This window comes from Equus caballus, chromosome 13 (assembly GCF_041296265.1).
Source record: "Equus caballus isolate H_3958 breed thoroughbred chromosome 13, TB-T2T, whole genome shotgun sequence".
Taxonomy (NCBI): Eukaryota; Metazoa; Chordata; class Mammalia; order Perissodactyla; family Equidae; genus Equus; species Equus caballus.
The window spans coordinates 32,571,892-32,598,737 of NC_091696.1; the positions used below are offsets into that span (position 1 = coordinate 32,571,892).

General features: G+C 42.4%; 1 pseudogene; it reads left to right on the forward strand.

Moving 5' to 3' along the window:
• Positions 1-26,545, forward strand: part of LOC111767640 (ER degradation-enhancing alpha-mannosidase-like protein 1) — a 121,692-nt pseudogene extending 95,147 nt beyond the window's left edge.
• Positions 26,546-26,846: the final 301 nt, after the last annotated feature.

Sequence of the window (26,846 nt, forward strand, 5' to 3'; positions counted from 1 at the left end):
CAACTATGTACTGGGGGGCTTTGGGGAGAAAAAGGAAAAAAATAAAATCTTAAAAAAAAAAAAAAAGAAACTTACCTTAGTAACTATGGAAAACGGTCCTTTAACCAGAAACTGTAAGGCTAACAGACAAAGAACCTTACATTAACACTGAACTCACCTGCTTTTCATAGGCCTATCGGTTACCAGTTCTCAGTACTTTACATCCACACTAGGGTTGGACAAATAAGTGAATGAATGTGGATAATGGGAGCCAAATATCTCACCGTCAGCGAAAGAAATTACAATAAGCAAGGAGAGCAGGGGAGAATGAATCCTGAGATGCTAGAGTCAGAGACATTAGTATGACCTTGTGTTTACTTTCTAAAAATTATATATATAACTATATATATTATATATTATCTATATAGAGAGAGGAAAAGAGAAATAATTATAGACATATGTGTATACATGGGTTATATATACATTTTTCTTTTTTTTTAACTTTTTTTTTTTGCAAGGAAAGATTTGACCTAAGCTAACATCTGTTGTCAATCTTCCTCCCTTTTTCTTCTCCAACCCCTCCCCAAAGCCCCAGTACTTAGTTGTGTATAGTTGAACATTCTTGTAGGTCTTCTGTGTGAGCCACCACCACAGCACGGCTACTGACAGACAAGTGGTGTGGTTCCATGTCTGGCAACCCAACCCAGGCTGCTGAAGTGGAGCGTGCTGAATTTTAACCACTAGGCCATCAGGGCCAGCTCTACGTATATTTCTTAGCTCTGTCTGCTGAGAGGTCCCAGAAACAGCGACACTCCTATAGCAATGAGAACTTCTCTGCCCACATCTTTGTTTCCAAATATCATTCTCCTCAGAGAAGTGATGGATTCTAAGGCTCAGGCAGGAACTATACAAGATGAGACTGGAATATCTTCTAGTTCCAGAAAGTAAGGAAATACTTTAACAACAAGGATAGAGATATGCCAGAGGGACACAGGAGCCCACCTGAAAGAGCTCCCAAGGCCGAGGCTGGAACAATCTCAGTAACAAAATAATGTGCTATTGGATTATGATCTAAGGTATAAAATAAATGTACACAAGTCCATATTGATATAAATAAGTGATTGAATACATAAATAAATGGGAGATAAGAGACAAATCTTCCTCACAGAGGAATTCTAAATAATACACAGTCATGTGCTCCATAAGGATGTTTCAGTCAACAATGGACCGCATATACCATAGTGGTCCCATAAGATTAGTACCATGTAGCCTAGGTGTGCAGCAGACTATTCTAGCTAGGTTTGTGTAAGTGCACTCTATGGTGTTCGCACAACGATTAAATCACCTGACGACACATTTCTCAGAATGTATCACTTTCATTAAGCGACGCGTGACTGTGTGCATATACCCCTCCTCATCCAGGAGGTGGAGCTTAAGCCTCTCCCCTTACTGTGGGCTGGACTTAGGGACTCACTTACAAAGAACAGAGTATATAAACGGAGAAACAGTAACTTCATGGTGGAGAGACCTGGCAGACACCATCTTAACCAAGTGATCAAGGTTCGCATCACCAGTGACTGTTGGTAGTAGTGACTGTGGTAGCACATACTCCCAACATGACGTGATGAGAAGGGCACATCAGCCCTGCTATTAATCCCCAAAACCCATGGCCTCAGTCTAACCATAGAAAAGCATGAGAAAACCCAAACTGAGGCACATCTAACAAAAAACCTGACCAATATGCCTTCAAATTATCAAAGGCAGGAAAAATAAGGAAAGAAAGAGAAACTGACATAGACCAGAGGCGACCAAGGAGACGTGATGACTAGAAGCAACATAGTACCTTGAATTGGATCCTGGAACAGAAAAAGAACATTACGGGAAAAAATACAACAAGTAGTGAAATACGGATAAAGTCTGGAGCTAGTTAATAGTAATGTACTATTAGTACATGGAATAGCAATGTAGATAATAGTAACGTTGGTTCCTTCGTTTTGACAAATCTACCACGGTTGTTAACCACAGAGAAACTGTAAAGGATATGCAAGGTTGTACGTATATCTTTGCAGAAACCTTTCTGTAAAATTATTCCAAAATAAAAAGTTTATTGAAAATATGTAATTTCCCGGTTTTAAACTTCATGGTAGCTATGGGGGAAAAATTTTTCCCAGTTGATTCTAATATTCAGCCAGAGCTGAGAACGAACTTCCCAACAACATTTAAGAAGGTAATCTTCCACACTGGTCTCCATGAGTATACATATATGCAAACACATAAACACATACTTTTTAAATCATCGATGTTTGCTTTAAATGGATCATACTAAACACATTACTTTACAACTTGTTTTTCTCATTTAGCCGCATAATACCCCACAAAAATACGCGTATGCCACCATTTAGTCGACCATTCTTTTCTTTTCTTTTTTTTTTTTCAAGATTGGTACTTGAGCTAACAACGTTGCCAATCCTTTTTTTTTTCTGCTTTTTCTCCCCAAATCCCCCAAGTATATAGTTGTATATTTTTTTATTTAGTTGTGAGTCCTTCTACTTGTGGCATGTGGGATGCCGCCTCAGCATGGCCTGATGAGCGGTGCCACGTCCGTGCCCAGGATCCAAACTGGTGAAACCCTGGGCCGCCAAAGCAGAACGCGAGAACTTAACTACTGGGCCATGGGGCCAGTCCCTCGACCATTCTTTTCTTGATAGACATTCAGTTTGCTGCATTCTGTTTTCAGTATGTCCCACTGTCTTGTTCCATCAAACATGTCTGTAATGTTGATTTTAATGCTTTGGGCTAATATTTTCATGGATGGTTGTGTGATCCCGCCCTGACAAAAGGTATATCTTCTCTTTTTGTCTGTTGCAAATCCTTTTCTCTTCCAAACTGAACAATGGCACATTCTGAAGGGTTGCTCACATTTCTGGTTTTGGATTCACTCTTTGCCCTTCTCAAGCTTTAGACTGAAAAAGCATTGTTCCCTGTGCACTGAGGCGAGAGGCATTGTGGGTTGCTCAGCAACATAGGGGCAGTGAGAATGAAGATCAAGAGACATAGCAGAGACTGCTCAGAAACAGGCTCCCAGGGCAGGGGAAATCAAGATTGGGCCCAGAGAAGGCAGTGGACGGTCCAGACACTATGGCCTGGGAGAAGCACTCTTGCTCTTTTCTCTACCTGGCTGCCAGACGGATTGTTAGAAGATGTAAATCAGATCTTGCCCTTCCCTCCTCCTTGCTATGCCAACTCTTCTGTGATTTTCGTTTCACTTTGAATAAAATGCAACCTCCATGCTGTGACCTCAGGAACGTGTATTTTCTGCTTTTTCCTCTCCTCCTCTGACTGCACGTCATGCCCTTCTCACTGGCCTTACTCCACTCCAGGCATGCTGGCCACCTGGCAGCTCATGGAAGGCTTTGAGCTCCATCCCACCTCAGTGCCTTTGTACTCAGGTTTCCTTGAGTGTTTGAATGACTGGCACCATCGCATCTTGCACCACCCTACCCTAGTTTACCTATTATTGCCTATTGCACATTATGTATTTCCCTCCTAGCACATTTCACAGTCCTTAAATGCTTCCACTTTACATGCCTTCTTCACTAAATTGAAGCTTGTGAAGGCAAGGCCTGACTATTCGGTTCATCTCTGTATCCTTAGTGTCTGACACATGGTAGATAATCAATAAATATTTTATTGAATGGATAAATAAGTGTGTCAATAACTGTGAAATGTCTGAGATGTTTCCCTGTGTGCAAACTAGTAAGTTAGCCGTCCATGGTTTCATACACACTGGTGGAAGACACAAGACACCTGGGCCAGAAACGAAGGAAAGTCTATTACTCACAGCAATAGCACTAGCCCGAGTATCAGCATGTGCAATGGTTCCCTGAGCCCCAGTTTCCACAGGATGATGCAGAGAGAGCAAGATGACATCTGCATATGCAGTAGGGTGCATTACAGGAAAGGAACGTTGAGCTTAGGGAACCTGAATCTTTTATAACAAGCAGTAAGCATGCCTGCTGAGAGCAAACCTACTCTGTACTCCAGCAGGAGACATGATCTCTATCTTCCAAGGCTGATCACTGTACAAAGATCCTTGAAACGATTATCCAGAACAAAGTCAGTCAGTCCCTTCACTCTCAAGACATGCAGAGATGCAAGAGACCCATGGAGACTCGTCTCCTCTGACTATTTCCCATTTCCCTCTCCACTCAGCCACCAGCAACCACCATTGTACTCTCTGCTTCTATGACTTTGACTCTTTTAGACTGATCACATAAGTGGTATCATGTAGTATTTGCCCTTCTGTGTCTGGCTTAGCTCACTTAGCATAATGTCCTTCAGGTTCACCCTGTCGTCCCAAATGGCAAGATTCCTCAACGAAGTGATTTAAAAAGTAAGACTTGGCTATTAACAGAAAGGGTGGATATTTTATTTCAGAGTTTAGGACCCGTGGAGGCAGTATGCACCCCTCATAGATGGGAACTGGGTGCTTTGCAAAGCAGCAGGGCTCCAAACACATGGGATTCAAGATGAAGTTCTTGAGATCAATGGGCAACAGTTATAAAATGGAGAAGACCAGACTGGCTGTTTGATCCTATGTACTGGACAAGCACAGGTATATAAAGCTCATGAGCATGGGGAGAGCATTCTTCTTGCTCATCCTCACGTCCTCAGCACCCTGCATTTAAAAAACAACAAATATTGGGTCTGGCCCCGTGGCTGAGTGGTTGAGTTTGCGTGCTCCACTGCAGGCGGCCCAGTGTTTCGTTGGTTTGAATCCTGGGCGCGGACATGGCACTGCTCGTCGAGCCCCGCTGAGGTGGCGTCCCACATGCCACAACTAGAAGGACCCACAATGAAGAATATACAACTATGTGCCTGGGGGCTTTGGGGAGAAAAAGGAAAAAATTAAAATCTTTAAAAAAAAACAAAAAACAAAAAACAACAAATATTAATTATTTGTAGAATTAAAAACTGGGTATTGGAATGAATGAATAAACCAAAGAGGGGGAGGTTTTGGTTTTGCTTCTAAACAAGCACGTAGTTGTCGTCTGGCAAGGTCTCATATCCTAGAAATCTCAACAGCTACACCTCGGCTCCTGATTCCCAGGGCTCAAAGTGGAGAACAAAAGTTAATGTTCTATTTTGGCCACATTTTCCTGAAAACAAAGTAAAACCTAAACGTGGCCTTTAGTAGGCTCAGCTGGGTGGAGCTGAAGACTGCAGACACAAAGGCAGGGCAATGGAGGCGCTTACTGTGCCAGCAGGGAGAGAGAAGCACTCATATTTTCACCTGCAGGTTAGCAAGCACTTTTTTTAAAAGTTTAATTTTGAAAACTAATGGTGAGACTCTGAAGAAACAGTGAATTTCAGATACTGCTGAGAAGAATGTAAGTTGGCGATATCGATTAAAACCAGAAATGACTAAGTGGTTCCGTTATTGCTAACTGCCCTAGAGACACACCTACAGATGTATGTGGCATCGCTTACTTTAATGAAAAATTAGGAACAACCTAACCTACTGGGAAGATCCGTTAGGAGGAAAATAAGTAAATAAAATAGAATGAAATATTATAGAGCTGTGAAATGGAATATTTTTGGATGAAAAAACAGTTTCACGAATGATAACATTGATTTAAGACACACAGAGATTCTATTTATTTCATACCTGCAACAAATACTTCCCAAGCTGATGATATCTGCTAACTTTGGGTATGGAGAGAAGAGATAGGGACTGGATTGGTGATCGAAGGAAACATTAGTTTTATAGGAAAAAACTTTAATTTTATGGGAGAACGAATATATGTGCAGTGCAGCATAGCGGTTAGGTAGGGGCATAATCTTTAGAGGCAGACACCTAAATTTAAATCCTGTTTTTGCCTTTTACTAGCTGTTAACCATCAGGACATTGCCTAACCTCTCTGTGCCCACTTTCCTCATCTGTAACGTGGGATAATAATATCTGCCTCATACAGCATTAAGGAGATTTAAAGAGTTAATGAAAGGAAAATACTTAGAAAGGTGCCCAGCACATAGTCAGCCTTCAATAAATGTCAGCTATTAATATTGTCTGTTACTTGTATAATTAAAATCAATTTAAAATACCATTCAGGAAATAAAGGAAAGGAAGAAGAAAAGAAGGAAGAAGAGTTTATGTCTCTCTTTTCAAAGTAAGGACAGGCTTTGATGGGAAGAGTGTGTTTACAAAACAAAATGTCCTCTTGAATCATCCCGAAATGTCATCTTCTTCCTCCCACAATGGGGGCAATTATCGCTGCTGGGAGCTGTTTCTCGAACACACACCCAATCACGCTGTGGCAGCCCAAGGGTTCAGAGACAGGGAAATGTCTTTCTTTCTCTCGCTCTCTCTTTTTCTTTTTAACATAATCTAAATTTAACAAGCCCATTAAAGCAAATGTTTCAACAGGCGACACTGAACTGATTACAATATTTAATAAATCCTACTCCCAAATGAGGGTTTTTAAATGCCAGCAAGGAACCAAAGTTGTACTGTATTCACCCTTTTGTGCCAAGATCTCGTGGGAGTATTAGATGGGGAACCCCCTTTGTGCTCCATCAAAGAGAGGGAAATAATTATGATCACCTTTAGAAGTGCCATTTATAGTTCCCAATTCACTTCATAATGCTTGATAAAGTTAAGATCCACATTTTTTCCCCCACAGCAGAGTAAGATACTCTTTCAAGGGAGAGGCAAAATCCCACTGTTATGAGACTCTAAAACATGGCCAAAGATGTCTAGTTCCAGCCTGGCCTCTGTACTGGAGATGTGACACTGGGTGAGCCACCTGGCCTTTCTGGACTTTGCTCAGCTTCAAAACAAAGGAGTCTGACAAAATGAGGATTTTGCTTGGCTTGTTTACGCCTCTGTGATGGCAGTTCTGAAGTCACCTCCCTTTGCTAAGTGACTGGGGGGGAAGGACAAATTTCCCATGAAAGTCGATTCTGTGAATACACAGCCTTCTGGTCCCTGTGTGCAGCTCCTCTCCTGGATACTTACTGAGGTCCTTGGGGCTTAGTGAACAGTTTCCCTGCGGGGGGGTCTGCAAGTGACTCATCAGCGTGGCAGGTAGCGCCTCTCATTGTGGAAAGTCTTTCCTGGAACGAGGAAGAAGTGAATCTGCAGACTGGAAATAAGAACAGTGGGAGTGGACCTCCTGGGTATCTGGCCCTGTCCTTGAGAAGGAATGCATCTCCCACGCTGTCTGCCTCTCAGAGCACCTGAGGATAGCAGTGGCGCTGAGCTTCTGTGTGTCTGGGTTTCTGGCTCTTGCGCCCCTCCTTTGCTGACAATATCCAGTCCTCTCGGGTGTGTATGTCTCTACACCTCCAGCATTTTTGTCTCTCAGGCACAGCTCTCTTCCTGTTCCGTGGAAGCGTGTGTCTCTTGGGTGTTAGCATCTCTGTCCGTCTCTGTACATTTCCTTCTCATTCCTCTGCACTTTTTTCCTTTGGGCCTGAAATTTACTGACCTTTGTGTCTTATGGCTTGTGTGGGTGTTTGAAATACTTGGGGCTTTTAAAGATTCAAAATTTGCAGCCAGATAAAAGAAAGAGAAAGTCAGCCTCTGAAAATCTCAGCACAGGGTACCAGCCCAAGGGTAAATGCCCTCGACAGGCAGCATTCACAGCCTTTGGGGAATCCTCCTTCCCTCAGAGGCCCTCGGCCAGGGGCCTGATGGAAGGCACCACAGTGAATCAGCCAGGCCCCAGTTCCCCAGAGGAAGGGGAAGAAAGCGGGAGAGCTATGCATCATCTGTGTTTTCCTGCCTTGTGGTTGTGGGCTGCTTAGAAAGCAGCCCAGGGAGGTCTCTATATCAGACGGGCTGACGGCCTTGCGCCCTTCTGGTTCCCAGGGAAATCATGCTTTGGTTGATCATAGGATTTTCACGGAAAACTAGCCTAGGCATAAATACACAGCAGAAAGGCGGGTACCCTCCTGGAAGACGTACAGTATGTTCCTGAGGCAGCAGCCAGCAGGCCTCTCCTTCCCCATCCGTCTTCCAGCACCCGGATGCACAGGGAGCGGTTCTTCCCAGCTGAGATGCAGAGGGGACCGTGCCTGCTAAGGCCACGCATCCTCCTGATTAGCCATTGCTGCATTCTTACTGCTCACTTCCCCCAGGTCCGAGGCCACATGAGGGCACAACCTGGTTTGTACCCCAGGATCTAACGTGATGCTTGGCACAGTCAGGAAAAATATCAATTTGCTGGGTGTGTGAAAGGTTTAGATCCCCAAAGAGACACAGAAGGAAGTCTCAGTCCAGGCAGAAGACTTCGTGGCACTCCCCCACCGTTCCCACCCAGGGCGGCGTCCTTTCCCCTCCCCCCATTTTTCTTCTTCCAAAAAAGCAGAATGTACACAAAAAATAAGGAAAATGACTGCTTCCAAGCAGGACCTGGGACTCGCGAGGGGTGGACAGGAGGCTTAATTTAATCTGTATAAAAACAAACTCTGATTTTTAAAAAACCATATATAGGAATTGTCCTATCACATAAATATAACTTTAAAATTTGATTAAGTTATATAATACTACACACTGTGAAGCACTTTAAAAGTACAACTATGTCCAGTGACAGTGAAATTGCCCATCTACCCTTGTGGTCAGCAGAATCATGGTCTGAAGAGACGTCTGCGTTCTACTCCCCACAACCTGTGTATAGGTTACCTTACACGACAAAAGGGACTTTGCTGGTGTGATTAAGCTCAGGATTTTGAGAAGGGAAGATTGTCCTGTGTTATCCAGATGGGTGCAGTGTAATCACAAGGATCTTTTTAAGAGAGAAGAAGGAGGGTGACTGTCAGAGTCAAAGAAGGAGACGTGACGATGGAAACAGGGTTGGCAATGCAGGGCCACAAGCCAAGGAATGCAGCAGCCGCTCAAAGCCGGACAAGGCAGGGGAACAGGCTCTCCCCTAAGGCCTCTAGAAGGAATGTGGCCCTACCAACCCATTTTTACCACTTCTGACACCCAGAACTGTAAGATAATGTGTGCTGTTTTTAACCACTAAGTGAGAGGTAGTTCGTTAAATCAGCAGTGGGAAATTAATACAAGCTCTGAATTCTCAGTTCCCCTTCCCAGAGGCAATTACTCCTCCCTGTTCTTTTGTCTCCTTCCAGAAACAGTAGAGTCGTGTGCAGCATAACGGCAATTCGGTCAGCAATGAACGATATATTCAACGGGGGTCCCATGAGATTGGTACCACACCATTAGCCTAGGTGTGTAGTAGGCTACATCATCTAGTTTGTGCGAGTCCACTCTGTGATGTTCGCATCACCTAATGATGCGTGTCTCAGAGCCTGTCCCCATCGTTAAGCGACACATGACTGTGTGTTTGTGATAAATACCTAGATGCATAGTTGCAGACAGAGAGATGGATATATAGATACATAGGTATCATAGATAATGCATATGCCATGTATAAAACATAAAAGATAACGAAGTATGTGTGCATAGGTACACGTGTGTATTTGCTTTGTTTTACACAAATAACATGTACTGCACATCTTTCTTCACCATTCTTTTTTCCCCCAACAGTATATCTTGGAGACTTTTCAATATCAGTGCACATATATATGCTTTGTTCCTCAAAATAAATGTTTTAATAAAAAATATGAAAAAAATCAGCAAGGAATTCCTTGAGACTCAGTGTGCTTGATTTCTTGTTTCTAGCTACACTGGCCTGTGAGGGTCACCTTCTTTTATGCCCCTTCTTCAGCTTCCTGAAGGATGTCTAGATAATTCAGTGGGCAGTGACTAAGGGGAAGAATGCTCTTTGTTTATGACACTCTATCTTCTTCTCTCTGCCCCTCTCTCATATCTAGTGTCTCCTTCTAACAGGAAGAAAACACAATCAGGCCAGAGGCGGTGACGTAAGTAGTGCCTGGACACAGTGCACTGTCCCATGTGTGTACTTGGTCATTTGGAAATTACCACCCCAAGCAACACTCATTTCTCCAAAACCAGGCGGCCCCAGGTTCAAACTCTGGATGAATACTCGCCCGCTGTGAGACCCTGCCCAACTGCCTCATCTTGGAAGACAGCCTCTGAGTCTATCAATTTCATTGCTTGGTGGTGTTGAAGATTAAATTGAAGGAGACGTCGTGAATAAATCGCCTTGCACAGTGCCCGTGTTGGAGGTCCCCAAGACCACCCTCAGGCTTCAGGATTCTCTCGAAGAACTCGGAAAAGCTGTTATACTCATGTTCCAGTTTATGACAGTGAAAGGATACATATTCTAATTAGCAAAAGAAATAGTCACAGAGGACGGAATCCTTCCAGTTGTGTTCTCCCAATGGAGAGTGCTTAACTCTCCCAGCACTGAAATGTGGCAGCACGTGTAAAGTATCGCCAACCAGGAAAGCTTGCCCAAGGCTTGGTGTCCAGGGTTTTTATCAGGGATTGGTCACAGGCACGGAGTGCACCCCCAACTCAATGTCAAAGGGATACGGATGCCCCAAAGCCCCAGGCATACAAAAACGATCATTTGCCATAATCACATTTCTAGTGTAAATGAACTGTCGTGACTCAAAATCTGATACACAAAGACACTCTTATCAAGCAGGATATTCCAAGGATATTCACAAGTCACCTCCTGGGTGCTGGTCAAGGGCCAGTCCTGACAATCTTTGGAATATGAAGGCTTTGGGCAAACCAGGCCTGCTGAGTTAACCCTTTCTGCACAATACCTATTAGAGTGGGTAAACAAAGGCTTGTTTCTCTCCTCTCTTCTCCTGACTCAAACAAGCTACCAACACGGAGTTCTGTCCTTGGTGCCAAGCACTGTGTTCAGTGTCATCCTATTTAATCACCACGATAATTCTCAATGGTGTCGTTTGTTTGTTATTTTACAGAAGATGAAACCAAGCCCAGAGAGGCTGAGTAATTTACTATCACACTGCTACTGTGTTCAGCGTAAGGATTCAAGTCAAGCCTTTGACATGAGAACCTACACAGTAACCACCTCTACTTCCCTCTCATTTACTAAAATGGACACCAAACAGAGACAACTGGCATGGTACTTTCGCATGGATGCACAGCAAAGTCATGAAGTTTCTCATCTCTTTTTTAAATGCCACTTCCCCAAGGAAGACATCTGTGGATCCTCAAACTTAATTCAATCGACCTGTCAGCACAGTCACAAGCAATTTGTGCTAAGGACAATCTGGGAGAAATGAAGACTTAAGTTATGAGACGTGGATAAAGACAGGATGTCTCATTTGCTGCCAAGAGTCAGTGGACACACTGTCTGTGGCCAGGAGGGTGGGCACAACCCCCTCCACCACTGTCCAGGAGGCTCATCCCGGAGCAGCACCTGACTGCTCCTGTGGCTGGGCGTGTAACAGAGTTAGAAGTCATGACGATGCATTTGCTGAGGGAGAAAGGGCATGACATTTGTGCAATCTTTTAAGTCATTACTTTAAATGTTAAATGTTTAAATGTCTTGGACCCTGGGCCAAAGTCCAAATCATCCTATTATTTAAAGCTCGCATAGTAGTACATTTTATTGCTTCTTTCAAGTACACAAGAAAACTGTAATAACAATTATTTAAAATTCAGAATAGCTATTTTCCTAATATATATTATAAGTTGCTTGAAAGCAAGAATAATTTCTGACTTATGCATCATTATATCACCAATGACTAAAACTGTGCCTGGCACTTAGCATACATTCAGTAAATATCTGATGAATAAATAAGTGGATAAATTAATACAGTGTAATAAGAGGTATGTTCTCCTTAGGATAGTTTCTTACATCCTCCAGGAGGGCTGCCCACTTAAGGATGAAATGTTGCTCTATCAGGATAGACAGAAGGGTAATATGGACTGAATTGTGACCCTCTCCCCTTCATAAATTGAAGCCCTAATCCACAATGTGACTGTATTCAGAGATAGGGCCTTTAGAGAGGCAGTTAAGGTTAAATGAGGTCATAAGGGTGGCGCCCTGATCCCATAGGATTAGTGTTCTAATAGGAAGAGACACCAGAGAGCTCACTCTCTCTACCATGTGAGGACACAGTGAGGAGGCAGCCATCTACAAGCCAGGAAGAGAGCCCTCACCAGAAACCAAGCTGACCACACCTTGATCTTGGACTTCTCAGCCTCTAGAATGTTGAGAAAATTAATTTGTGTTGTTGGAGCCCCCCAGTCTGTGTCATTTCCTTATGACAGCCAAGGGAGACTATTACAGGGGCTGTGGAGGTTAAGCGCACAAGGTCACACACCAGATTTGCCTGAGTTCAATCTCCATCTCTGCAACTTACTAACTCTGGAAGCTTCATCATGTTAATTATCCTCTCTCTGCCACCATTTCCTCAGGGGTATGATGAAGATGACATTAATCTATCTCACAGGGTTTTGAGTGTTAAGTGATTTATCACCATGTGGAAATGCTTAGAGCGGAGCCTGGAACATGGTATGGGCAACAAGAATGAGGCAGACCGTGTTTCCAGAGATGGCCACATCCGGGTCTCATCCCCACACTCTTTTGCACCTGCGGACCCACAAAGTCTTGAAAATAATAAATTATTGTTGTTTTAGGATATAAAATTTAGGGTGGATTTTACACGGCAAGAGAAAACTCAAACAGAAATTAGTACCAGAAGTCGTGTTCTGTGTGACAAAATCCTAAAACACATGGCACTAGCTTTGGGCTTGGGAGACAGCATAGGGTGAAGGGCAGCGAGGAGACTGTTAACAGAGGCTGGACAGGCAGTGACACAACAGTTACTGAACGCTTGTGAGAAGCAGACCTGTGTGACGTAATGCCACAACATTTGGCAACACTGTACCTATGGTAAGGTGAAAGAGAAAAAGCATACCTAATAAATTTATGGATCTGATTAAGGAGATTTCCAGAATAACGTTGAAAAATGGCTTCTTTTCTTTAGCTGCCCGTGATGAAGTATGGGGAGAACAAGGTGGTCTAAAGGAGAGAATGTTCAATATTCAAGCAGAAAATATGGAATATGTTCTCAACTTGCAGGTTTAGAAATTAAAATCGTTTCTCAGCTTCTCTATGGCATAAAAGTCTCAAAGTAAATAAAACCTGGAGCGAAGATCAAATCTAAAGTGTTGTCACTAAAACGTAGCCTCAGGTCAAGACCAAGTAAAGGGTATGGCTGTAACATTCTTTGTTGACGCCTCAGAAAAATGTGAAGAGGTGTCTCCTAAACCCCATCACTATTAGACAAAGGACTTCAAAGAATGTTAAAAGTATTGTGTTACAGGCTCTTGACCACACCCCAAAGTAGAGAGACATCTGTGGGCGTGTCTTTTGTCTAGTAGTGTGAACTTCAAGAAGACTCATGAAAATCGACAGCGTTTCGAAGAGAATTGTGCAAATGGGAGTGACGCCAGCTTGAATTAAAAGAGACAGAGACATTTCAAAATGAAAAAAGACCTCTGAACCCCCTAATTTCTATGAATAGGGAGCAGGCCAAGAGCAACTCCACTATAAAAATAGGCCATTTCTAACAGAAAAGAAAAAAATTACTCAGAAGGGACATTCCAGAGGCCAGAAAGCAGAGCTAAAAGCTACTGAGAATGATTCCCACAAGCAGAAATAGACCCTAATCAATATAATTTCTCTGCCTGCAGAGCAGGGAGAATTGGCAACATGTGCACTGGATTTCAGAATTGCTATGGGCCAGTGACTAGCATGGGCATCTAGTCATGCTGTCCTGTGGCTCTATTTTACGCTGAGGATGTGGAGGCAGATGGATTGTCTTTTCGGCTCACAAGTGTCTTCATCTGAGGAACCACATCCGGGAACTGCACCCAAGGATCCTGGTTTAGATTTACATGACAAAGTCTTGAACCTTGAGGCCAAGCCTGATGCTATAACGAGATGGGAATATTAAAGCCTTGGGAGGAAATGACTATGGTTTGCATGCCAGAGGAACTTAAATTGTGACCACAGGGCAGACCATGCTGGATCTTGCATCCAATGAGAGCAAAGGCAATGCCTCCCATCCCACATGCCCTTTTGCAATGTGATCCTGAAGGATATTTGTGACAGTGACAAATCAGAAACAACCTAAATGTCCAAGAGGCTGGGTAAATTGTGGTACGGGGCATTGCAATAATGTAATAGTTGAATATTTAATGGCATAGAGCAAATGATGCTCATGACAAAATTTTGTGTGTGTGTGGTTTTATACACATCACTTTGTTTTTTATTTTTTATTTTATTTTACTTTTTATTAAGATTATGATAGTTTACAACCTTGTGATTCAGTTGTACATTATTGTCAGTCATGTTGCAGGTGCACCACTTCACACTTTGTGCCCACTCCCCCAACCCCTGTTTCCCCTGGTAACCACCAATCAGTTCTCTTTGTCTATATGTTTAACTTCCACCTATGAATGGAGTCATACAGAGTCCGTCTTTCTCTGTCTGGCTTATTTCACTTAACATAATACCCTCAAGATCCATCCATGTTGTTGTGAATGGGACGACTTTGTCCTTTTTTACAGTTGAGTAGTATTCCATTGTAGATATATACCACATCTTCTTTATCCAATCATCAGTTGATGGGCACTTAGGTTGCTTCCACCTCTTGGCTATTGTAAATAATGCTGTGATGAACATAGAGGTGCATGGGACTTTTGGAATTGCTGATTTCCAGATACCCAGTAGTGGGATGGCTGGGTCATAAGGTATTTCTATTTTTTATTTTTTGAGAAATCTCCGTACTGTTTTCCATAGTGGCTGCACCAGTTTGCATTCCCACCAACAGTGTATGAGGGTTCCTTTTTCTCCACAACCTCTCCAACATTTGTCACTTTTTGTTTTGGTTATTTTTGCCATTCTAACAGGTGGAAGGTGATATCTTAGTGTAGTTTGATTTGTATTTCCCTGATGATTAGTGATGATGAGCATCTTTTCATGTGTCTATTGGCCATCCGTCTATCTTCTTGGGAGAAATGTCTATTCATGTCCCCTGCCCATTTTTTGACCAGCTTGTTTGATTTTTTGTTGTTGAACTGTGTGAGTTCTTTATATATTATGGAGATTAACCCTTTGTCGGATATATAACTTCTAAACATTTTTTTCCCAATTAGTGGGTTGTTTTTTTCTTTCAATCCTGTTTTCCCTTGCCTTGAAGAAGCTCTTTAGTCTGATGAAGTCCCATTTGTTTATTCTTTCATGACAAAATTTTTAAAAGAAAAAAGGCAGAGTACAAAACAAGTCTGTTTTACATGTATTTATATATATATGCAAAGCATAAAAGAAAGCATAAACATAGAAAAACAACTGAAAAGGTAAAAACCCAAATGTGAAGAACATTATCTCTAAAGTGGGATTACGGGTCATTTTGGCTTGCTCTTATTTGCATTTTCTAAAAATGAACATCTGTACCTTTGGGGGTATATTTTTATTACTTTTTAATAATAATATATACACATACACACAGAGCACCCTGATATTGTCATGCCTCCCAGATTCTCAGATCTCAGAGCTCATCCCCTTTCTAATGAAAGGTCTGAGGGGCCAGCTTTGCAAATTCCTGTCACTGAGCCTCTGTTTCCTCATCTGCTGGCCTGTGACCTTTTATAGCCAATGGAGCGTGGTGGGAAGGAGTCATGCAACTTCCAAGGCTGGCCCTGAAGAGGGCTGCAGCCTCTGCCCCTATCTCTTGGAACACCCACCTTGGCACCCAGGTTCCACACTGTGAAGAAGCCAAGAGGCTGTGTGAAGAGGCCGACGTGGCGGAGAACAGAGGCCTCCATCCTAAGCTCGGCTGAGCTCCCAGACAGCATCCAACACCAACTGCTCCCCACAGGAATAAGGCCGTTTTAGAACATTTAACTTTCCTCTGCTGCCCTCACCAACATCACATGAAGCAGAGGAAGCTTCTAATCAGATCACAGAATTATGAGAAATAATAAGTTGTTTATGCAACTATGTTTCGATGTGATTTATTACACAGAAACAGATTAACAAAAATAAATAAATAAATGTTTGTTTTTACTGTGATTTTTTAAAAATCTATTTTCATGGTGTTTCATTCGTCCTTGCCTTGGCTCCAGCCCGCAGTGGATTCAGTGGAGAAATGGGGGCTCAATGTGTTCAGTTACCACTCAACCTTTCTTTGCAGGGAAGCAAGTCTGCAAATCACCTCTTACACAGTCTGCTGGAACCCAAATAAAGTCACAGACTGGGAGATGCAAAGATGACACAAATCCCTGCCAGGGGATATGATGGAGTTTAACAAGGATGAATGCAAGGCCCGGAATTTGTATTAAAAAGCCAGCTGCCCAAGGACATGCGGCTTAGCAGAAACACACATTTAAAAACTCAGCCTTTTCTCTTTTTTTTGCATTAAGCATATAAGTATTGCTAGAGTGATGAGATTGCCAAAAAATCTGATGTGGTTATACACTCTCTTAATAGAAGTAAACAACACAGAATAAGGAAGGCTATATGCTTACTGTAATGAGGTCAGAACACACTTAGAAGATTCCGTTTGGCCCAAAGCACTTAAAAAGTGAAAGGTACAAACTGGAGCAAATTCCAGGGACAGTGGCAAGACAGTTTGCAGTACTCAAGAATTCACATACTACTTTCATTAAAAAGAATACTTTGAATTAATGAGTGTATGAATGCATAAGTAAATGACCAAGGGAATAAGTTTTAAAAATTTGAAAATAGCAATGCTACATCTTGATTTCACCCATGCTTTGGACAAATATTTACTGAATAGATACTGGATTCCCAGCATTCTTCTAGTTATTAGAAAGAGAGCAATGAGTTCCCCACCTTCCTGTGGCTTGTATTTTAGATAAAACCAAGTGAACCTACACGATAATTTGGGAGAGTTCTGTGTTAGGAAGCAAGTAAATAGGGTCGATTGGGTAGAAAGCCTCTGTGGGTTTGAAAATTCTCTACTTTGGTTACTCAAAGAAAGACTTTCCAAGGAAATGACATGTGAAATGAGATTTAACTATTAAGAAGAAAGTTATGCAAAAGAATTGGGAGGTATCCTTCCAGGCAGTAGGGGCAAAAAGTGGAAATATCTCCCAGTAGGGACAAGTTGGCCTGACAAAAAGCAAAAAGAAAAACAGAGAAAAAGCCGGTGTGGCTGGAGCGTAATGACGAGGAGAGTGGTCTGAGCTAAGATTCACCAGGTGGGCATGTCTACCCTTAATCTAAATGCTGTCCTGCTGTCCCCAAAGTGTTGTTATCCCTGCCGTGTTTTGGGTCTTGAAGCCGGGTTTGGGGTGTGACTAATTCTTGACAGATTCTTGTACGTAGAAGATATAAGGAAAGGGACGTGAGGAACAGCCGTAGGAATATTCTAGTTTCCGCAGGAGCATCTTCAGCTCTCTGGAAGGCTGGCATGCAGAATTTGGGTAAGGGGAGAGTCAGGGTTTGTGTGTCCCAAGTGGTAGCTCTATGATCTCAGTTGGTGGAAACTACAGCAGGTTGTTCAGCTCAGCAAAAGGCGGAGTTTTCTAATTTATATCTGTATCCAATGACAGACTCCATCCTGGTAGGTAATGAGTTTCTCATCCCAAGAAAAGTCCAAGTTAAAATCTGGATACTGCCTTGAGGTTACAGTAGATGGAGAGTCAAAACTGGTGTTAGACTGGAGTTAGTGTTTCCCGACGGGTGGGGCAACACCACAGTCAGATGGGAGATGTTACACAGATGTGCCATTAAATAGCGTCAAATCAAGCAGGAAAAAGGTTATTCCTTTCAATTTCCTTTCAATTATTCCAATTTTGTCCAGGAGAACATCTCATTTGTCTTTAATACCTAACTAACCCTTGCTTTGTATCCATTTTTTTAAAAGGGAAATAAATCTTTAGGTGAAGACTCTTTTGCAGGTAATAGTATCTTGCAAGATTTTAAAACATTATTTCTCTCTCGTTGTATTTATTTATGCATATGTTTCCATATTTAAGGTAAGTGATGTGGGGTTTATGTTTACGGCAGTAATATAAAGATTACTTTTAGAAATAAATTACCTTACTAAAGAATCATACTCTTTTAAAGAAAAATATCACACGCGTAGGCATGGATATTGTATGTTGTGGACCATATCGATGGGGAAAAATCCTTCTAGTACTAGTTCAATAATTGACATTTAGATAACTCTGGTTAGACATTAGCCTTTCCCAGTCCTGAGCTCCTTAGATTCCATAGAACAAAATTAGGTGTAAATTGCTTTGCTGATTTCCTTGAGCAAAGTCAACCCTTTCTAAGAAAGCAGAAAGCCAGGATTCAGTTCTGTATGTTCAGCTGAGCGCCAGAGTCATCTCTAAGGATTTTTAGCCATCTCCTGTCTCTTTCTATCTTTTCGGTTGCAAGATTCAGAAAACCCAACTATGCCAATTAATTTTGTGTGTCAACATGACTAGATTACGATAGCCGGTTGTTTGGTCAAACACTAGTCTAGATGTTGCAATGTTGCCTAAAGGTCTTTTTTAGACATGATTAACATTTACACTCAGTTGACTTTAAAACAGAGTAGCCTCCATGATGGGGGTGGGCCTCATCCAATCGTGTGAAGGTCTTATGAGCAAAGACTGAGGTTTCTCAGAAAAGGAAGAATTCTTCCTCCAGATTGCAATACAGAAATTCTGCCTGAGTTTTCAGCCTTTGGACTCAAGACTGCAACATCAACTTTTACTTGGATGTCCAGGCTGCCAGTTTGCCCTGTGGATTTCGGACTTACCAGCCCCCACATCATGTGAGCTAATTCCTTTAAATAAATGTAAGTCAACCTCTCTCTCTCCCTCTCTCTCTCCATATATATATATATATATGAAACAGTAACAAAAACCTTAAAGGAATTTGTTCTTTCATGCTAGTAACAATATAGATGTGGACTTCAGGCAATAGTTGATCCAGGGGCTCAAATGATAGCACGAAGGTTTATTTTTACTCATTTTTGACTCTGATTTTTGATTGCAGATTCATCATCAGCCTCTACAAGGAGGCTCTTGGAAGCTCCAGGCTCCCATCCTTCCAAGTCTGAAAACAAAAGTGAAGATACTATCTCATGCCCCAGCAGTTCAAACAATTGTTATGGGCCTGAATGCCTCTGGCCCCAATTAATCACATCCTCATCCTCGAACTAGCCCCTGAGGTCAGAAAATGGGACACACTGACTCCTTCACCATGGGCCTAAGGGTGGAGTGATTTGGCTCCCCCAAAGGAATGAATTGAGTGTATTATTATCAGAAGTAGGGTGAGAGGATTGGAGATGGGAATAACAGAGCCATTGAACCAGTGATGAGGATCAAGGTTGCCCCAGGGAGAGCCCAAGGCGTCCTGCCCTACATACCGATCTATATCATCCTCCTGGAAGCATAGGACATCCTGAGCTGATCCCCCCTGATTCCTATCCAAAGTCATAGGACCACCCATAGCCAGACCCCACCTGCACTGATACCATTTTAATGACTTTTTCACATGATCTTTCCTTTGTCTTGTAAAGAATAACTAACATATCTATGCCTTATAAATTTAGCCCTGCCCTCAACCCATTGCAGCTCTTCACTGCCCATGGGTCTTGTCCCCATGCTATTCTCTGAATAAAAGAGCACTACTGCCAGACCTTGAGAGTCCAAGAAATCTTTCGACTCCTCGGCTCGCCGAGTTTGCATCACCAGTACTTCTCAAACATTAATGTGCACAAAAATCACCTGGGGATTGGTTAAAATGAGGATTCTGATTCATCAGATCTGTGATGAGGCTTGAAATTCTGCATCTCTAATAAACTCCAGATAATTCCGATACTGCTGGTCCATGGGCCACACTTTGAGTACCAAGCCATATGCCACATATCCCTGAGAGTGGCTGACAATCATTTCTAATTACATCCGTGGTCAAACCAAGAAGGGAGGGAGGTTCTGCCTCAACACAGTGTTTTACCAGCCTCTACCCATTGCTGCAATAAGGCCTTGGCGTTCTCATCCGGAGGGAGGCTGTCTCTTCCTTGCCTGCTGGAGGCATGGACAGAAAGGTGGTCAGGTACATACATCACGTAGCACGAGCCCCTGGGGCTGCTCAGTCGTGCTCAGGGTAGGTGAGGACAGAAAAAGATGTCCCTGTTCCCCGGATGCCTTTGTATGGAAGTCTGCATTGCTCAACATTACGCAATTCACCAGCTGGATCAGAGAAACAGCCCAGAGCTGGTGTTTGTATTCTAAGGGTGAGATTCACTGGAGAAAACCAGAGGGCAAGGTAGAGTCATATAATTTCATGGTTGAAGACTTCAGCCCATACTGCATACTTCTCAGATAAGGTGTTTATTGCTGTAGGGTAAATTTGAACTTTGTTGGACAAAGGAGACGAAAGTCTTTTACTTTTTAAATACCATGTTAGTCTTTCAGCCAAAGGCTTACAGTCAGGCTTCTGTGTCTGGGTTTTAAATAGTGGAGGATTTGGGAGGTATCTGACATGAGAGAATCATTGAGCCTTATAGAAAATGTCTACAATTGGGCCGAATGTTCCAATTTCTATACCGGACAATCAATAGCTCACTCAATCAGGATTTCAGCTAGAACAAGGAATAGTTATATGTTTGTCATTGGGGGAATTTGATTAGTCTTTTCTTGGTTGATCCAATTCTCAGATATTGACCACAACGATTGTCAAACAAATAAATAAGATAAACACACACACAAAAATCCAGTATTTTTAAAGGAGTGGTGATTTATGTCACAGGATCCTGGTATGACTTGGAATAGTACTTTCTAGCCACATTTTACAGAGAGACAAAATGTTACTCAGCCAGGTAAGGAGGGCTTGAGTTCATGGTAAGGGGTAGGGGTTGAGAGGTCAAGCCGCATACCCCTGCTTCTTTGTCCATCAACGTAAGTCTGAAATCAATCTCCCTTGGTAAAATAAATTTGAAATGATGGGGGTTTATTTCTAACATATCTTACCTAATTTCATTTAATCGTTTGATTTTGAAGTTCATTCATGTGTTCACGTACTGCTTTCCAAGATGAAAACAAATCTATTATGGAAAAAGTTATTAATCAGGAATATTTGAGTATTTTCTTTGATTGAATCTACTTCCCATGAGGGCAGAGAAAGTCAGTCTTGTCCAACACGGATGTCTGCCACCTAGCACAGTGCCTGGCACATAGGAGGCATTCAACTGTGCTAGCAAATGAGTGATATAATAGACAACTGGATTAAAATATCTAGAAAGACATTTTTCCTCTAAGAGAGCTGGATTTCCACTGGGAAAGATAAAATTGTATAAGGAAATAAAAATGCGTGTGCAAAAGAACAGAGGCATAAAGCTGCCTGGTCTGTCTCTGAACAGGCAAAGGTTTTGATACAAATAAAGTGATGAATTGCACAGTGAGGAACGGTGAGAGGTAAGTATGAAAAGAAAGAATAGCACTAGGTTGTGATGTGCGTTTGTCAAGCCCTTTCAGCTGCAAGTGACAAAATACAACTAAAATTGGTTTAGGCATAAGAGAAATTATACTGGCACATGTAACTGAAAAGTCCAGAATATTTGGATTCAGGCATGGCTAGATCTAGGTGCTCCAATGATGTCATCTGGAATCTGTCTGCCCATATATCTTAGTTCAGTTTCTTTCTCACTTTCAGATAGGCACTCTCCCAGAGGTGAAAGAAAGGGTCAGCATCAGCAGCCCAGGCTTACATCCTCCTAGTTGAGGAATCCCACTGGGAGCAAACAACTTTTACCCACGGTTTGAACAAGACACTAGGGTCTGATGCTTCTTAGCTTTGATCTGTAGCCCGTTAGGTCATATGACCATTCTTTACCCAATCGGTGGAACCCAGGGAATATGCTATTCTCATTGGCCATCCTGGTTCATGCTCTTATCCCTGCATCCTGGAAGTGTGATCGGTCCTTACCCAAATGGCATGGATCGAATTTGGGAGAAGTAGGAATTCCTAAAGGAAAACTAGATTAAGTGGCAAGAGATGTAGAAAAGAAGAATTACAAGAGGGCCAGAGAAAATGTTTGAGGTGATGCATATTGTCATTATCTTGACAGTTTCTTGGGTATATCCACATGCCAAAATTTATCAAATTATATACTTTAAATATGTGCACTTTATTGTGTGTCATTTATACTTCAATAAAGCTGTAAAATATTGTAAAAAGAGGGAAAGGATGATGGTCAGGCAAACAGTTGCCCAGGACAGTATGACACAAAGCAATAAGGAGTTGGTACAAATTTTTAATCAGAAGAGTAACATGATTAGGAGTTTGAAGCTCATTACAGAAACTATATGAGAAAGTATTAGAGTGACAATGGTTAGGGTAGAAACAAGGAGACTCATTAAGGCATATCTTTCAGAGGTATATTGAAGGTTTCTTGTGCCCCACCTTACATCTCTCAGCCTACCTTGTACTTGTATGCTTTGGCGTGGCTGCTTTTGCGCAGCTGTAGCCTGACAGCACCTCACCTCAGCTCTCCCACATTTCTCACTTTCTGCCCTATACCTTTTATGTAGCCAAAGCTGGGAAGCCTGCGGCACCCAGCCTGGGCTTCAGGCATGCCCACTGACAAATAGAAATGGCAAGCAATAGGATACACTGGAGTATATGAGGAAGCCATTTGGTGTAAAACTAATTCGGCCTGACTTTTTTTTTTTCCAAAAGGGCCTGACTGTGGCCATTGAGCATGCATTATATATCTGCTTTAAACATTTCCTATGGCAAGAACAAATGCCCTTAAGATAAAGGTGCAACTTCCCCCCACATCGGCATTTCCTTAGGGATAAGCATCTTTTCTTAGGCTAGGAACTGATTGCTGTGCTCCCCTTTGACCACCCAGCTCACCTGTGACCACCCAGCTTGAGACAACAGACCCGCCATGCTGCTGTGTCCACTGAGACAGCTGACCTACCTGCTGTGTCCATCAATCGCTGTGCCGACAGAGCAGTCTCATGACTATTGTAAAAGGGACATTTCAATCCTATGTGAAACACTCTGTTTGGGGGTATATAACCACTCTGTGCACCCCACTTCTTTGGTGCCCTTTCTTCCTTCGGGAAGGACGGCCCCAGGCCATGGTCCTCACATTTTAGCTCAGAATAAACTCACCCAAATTTTCATTTATAGATTGGTTATGGATTATTTTCGTCGACATCACCCAGGGAGTAAATGGGAGCTAATGCCCCACAAAAGATGCAAGCCAAAGGATAAACGCTCCCTCTTCCATCCCTTGGGTGGATAGTTCCTTGTCATGCTCTAATCACTCCTCAGAAGCTTCTAGCTGCATCTAGCCCCAGTCACCCACAGCGATGGCCAGCTCAATAGTACCCTCTTCTGTTGGTTTCTCTTCTTCTCTATTTCACAATTCCGTCACTAAACTGCCTACAATGAAAGCTGTGGGCTCTGCTTTCCAGGGCATGGGGGAACCTGGGGAGGATGACAGGTGAATGTGGTCGTCTAAGTGAGTAGTGCTCAGTGCTGACAGCCTGAACTGAGGCAATGGTGGTTTGAATGGAGAAGCCGGGAAAGATTTATCAATGGAGAAAAGCTAGGACATTGATGATTGGACTTGTGGAGAGTGGGAGAGATCATAAACGTCTCATTCATCCAGGAGGTCAGTAGAACCCACAGGAAACCAATGACAAGAATGATTATTTTACAAAGAAAAATATAGTGTCAGAATTATCTAGGACCCGTGATTCTGAGAAGGAGTTAATATTTCTGTTTGCTGGACATTTAAATTGTGGACAATTTAATGTAGATTTTTTTTTAATGCCACAGTGATGCTTACGAATGGCTAAATCTTCAAAACTCGTTGTGTATTCTGTACTTACAGTATATCTTCAACTGGATTGGTGGCAATCAGATCATGTAGCTACAGACAGTATTCTGTTTGAAGCTATTCTGATGGTAACTTCTAAAACTCTAAGTAGTAGGCTGACATCACATATACAATCAGATGCTAAAACCCTCCACTCCTGGAGACATTTTCTAATTTTAGGGATTGTTTCTCTAGCTTCTGTCTGGGGGTCTGCTTTTCTGCTGGATCCGTTGAGTAGGGTTAAGGGTATCTAGAGGGGAAAGTTAGCTGTTCTAGGCTGACTCAGCAAAGAGGCCTGAATCATTCACTTTAAGTTTGGCATTCTCCCCATTTCTCCTCTCTGTAGTAGCCAAGTGTATTGGGAATAGGTAATTGGTGGCTTAGTTCCGAAAAATAAAATTCCACTCCTGCTTTCTCCCTCTGGTGCTGGCGCTGTGTCGATCCCCAAAGGGCAGGCCCTCAGCAGGTTGGGAGATGGAAAAGGCTTACCTTCAGTATCCTTTGCCCCTCTTATCAGCTTCCCCACTGCTCCAGGGGTCCTTGAACAATGTCAACAAGACTAATCCCGTCCCAGGGAAAGATGAGTTGAGGATGGTCAAGTCCCTTTCCACACTTACAGCACAGAACATATTCCCTTCCCCTGCAAGTTCTTCCTATTTTAGCTGCTTAGAAAACCGTCACCCACCCTTCTTGACCTGACACAAATGTTAATTCCCCTTGAGAACCCTCTTCCAACACCACTAATCTCCCTCTTTTTTTCATTCCAAATTGCCTTGTAGATCTTCCTTCTATCAGAGCTCTTAACACTTTTTGTTATGATGCTTTATTCATTTTTCTGCCACCTCAATATATTGCTACATTTTCCAAGAAAAAGACCATGCCATTCATCTCTTCACTCCCTGCGATTATCACAAGGCTTTTCCCATAGTAGGTACTCAGTCATGGGGCTCCTTTGGCTCATTGAATAGAGGAAAGCTAATTGGCCCATATGGGGGAATGAATGTGTGACCTTGGCTTTATCTCTATGAGCTTAGAGACAAGATTTGCATGCTTTTGTTGTCTTGGGTCAAGGGAGCCACATGGAGTTCAAAGTATTAAGGGTTGAATGTAGGGATATTGGACAATATACCTCTTTAGTTAAATAAAGGGGACCTATTCATATACTGTGGAAAGGAAATCAATGAAGTTCCTGGCCCCTTTGCCTTTGACAATAGTCTTTCTGAGCAGCAGAAAGAGAGAGCTTCTAAGAAGGTGATTAATGTGAGCTCCTGCTGAGGACTTCAAATTGATCTTGGCAAAGAAAATGTCATTTCTCTGCCTGTCCCTTGGTTTCAGAGAGAAAATATGGAAAGGAGAGTTTCAAACAGACTGAAGAGGATACACAAGATATTTTTAAGGAAGACAGAGGATATAGTAAGGCTGTCTGGGGTAAAAACAAGAGGGTTCATCAACTTCGTAATAAAAGTTCATTTCCATAGTTCATTGCCTCCACCCTGAGTTGTCTTGTTACGTCTTATCAACTCTAACAATGACACACCTGATCCTTCATGTGACACCCTGATCTCACAGGCTCCTGATCCCACAACTCCAGTGGCTTTCATTCATTTTTTTCAGGTGTGTAAGGAGTACATACTATTTGCCTGACACTGTCCTCAGCTCTGAGGAAGAGGAAATAAATCAGACATGGTCCCAGCCCTGAAGAAGCTAATATTCTGGTGGAGAAACAGATACAAAAATATGAAATTATAATCCACTGTCATAAATACGGTATTAGAGATGGCTATGAAACGTATTGGTGACACAGAAAAGAGAGTATTTACTTTGTCACTTTGTTGATTCATTCAATACATATATCTAAATATAGCTAGCAATGACCATGTGGCGCTCCAGGCTCTGGGGTTATAGGAGTGGAAAGAACGGTCAAAGTTGCTTTTTTGAAAGATCACTGGGCGGATAACGCTTGGATTGCTTGGAGACCTGAAGAGATAACAGTGTGGCTAGAGCTTAGTTGTGAAAGGGCAGAGTGGCATAAAATAAGCTTGCAGAGCTGGGCCACATCACGAAGGGCTTTGTAGGCTACGCTAAAGTCAAGACTGGAAGCAGAGAGCTCAGTTGGGAAATTGCTGTAGTAGTTTAGGTGAGAAATTATGATGCATTCGACTCAGAAATGACAGTAAAGATGGAGAGAAGAAAATGCGTGGAAAGGCATTCTCAAGACTTTACAGGGGTTGACCCAGTGGTGCAGTGGTTAAGTTCGCCCCTTCTGCTTCGGGTGCCCAGGGTTCACCAGTTCAGATCCCAGGTGCGGACCTACGCACCACTTGTCAAGCCATGCTGTGGCAGGCGTCCCACATATAAAGTAGAGGAAGATGGGCACAGATCTTAGCTCAGGGCAAGTCTTCCTCAGCAAAAAGAGGAGGGTTGGAGGCAGATGTCAGCTCAGGGCTAATCTTCCTCAAAAGAGAAAAAAAAGAAGACATACAATAAGGCAGTGATGAGCAAGAAGAATCCAAGAAGATATAAAATATATGGAGGCAAGAAACAGTCGAGGGAAATTTATCTTCTCCCTAGTCACCAAGAAGAGCATAATTGTACCAGAAACATCACAGCCGCCACCACCATCTTCACCCCCACCACCATCATCATCATCATCACTACCATCACCACCATTATCACCATCATCATCTCCACTACCATCATCATCACTATCACTACTATCGTCACCATCTTCTCCATCATCTTCATTCTGAATATCATCATAATGGATAATGATTTGTAATGCATATAGTTCTATATACAGTAAATTTTATTTAGCATTAACTCATGGGAATTTCTCAAGGTGGCTCATTAATTTTGAGTACAACTTTCTTATTTGAAACGTCTTTTCCCACCACTCCATTTGTTGTTGGATGTCCAATCCTTAGATCTCTCCATTGTCATAATGCTTTTTTATCTCCTCCATCTTTACATGTCTTCCTTTCTAGTTTTATCACTTGGCCAGATATCCCCAAACTGTCCATTACAGCCTTGTGGATTTAGTCATTCCTTTAATATCCCTTTACATTCTAACCACTCCTGAA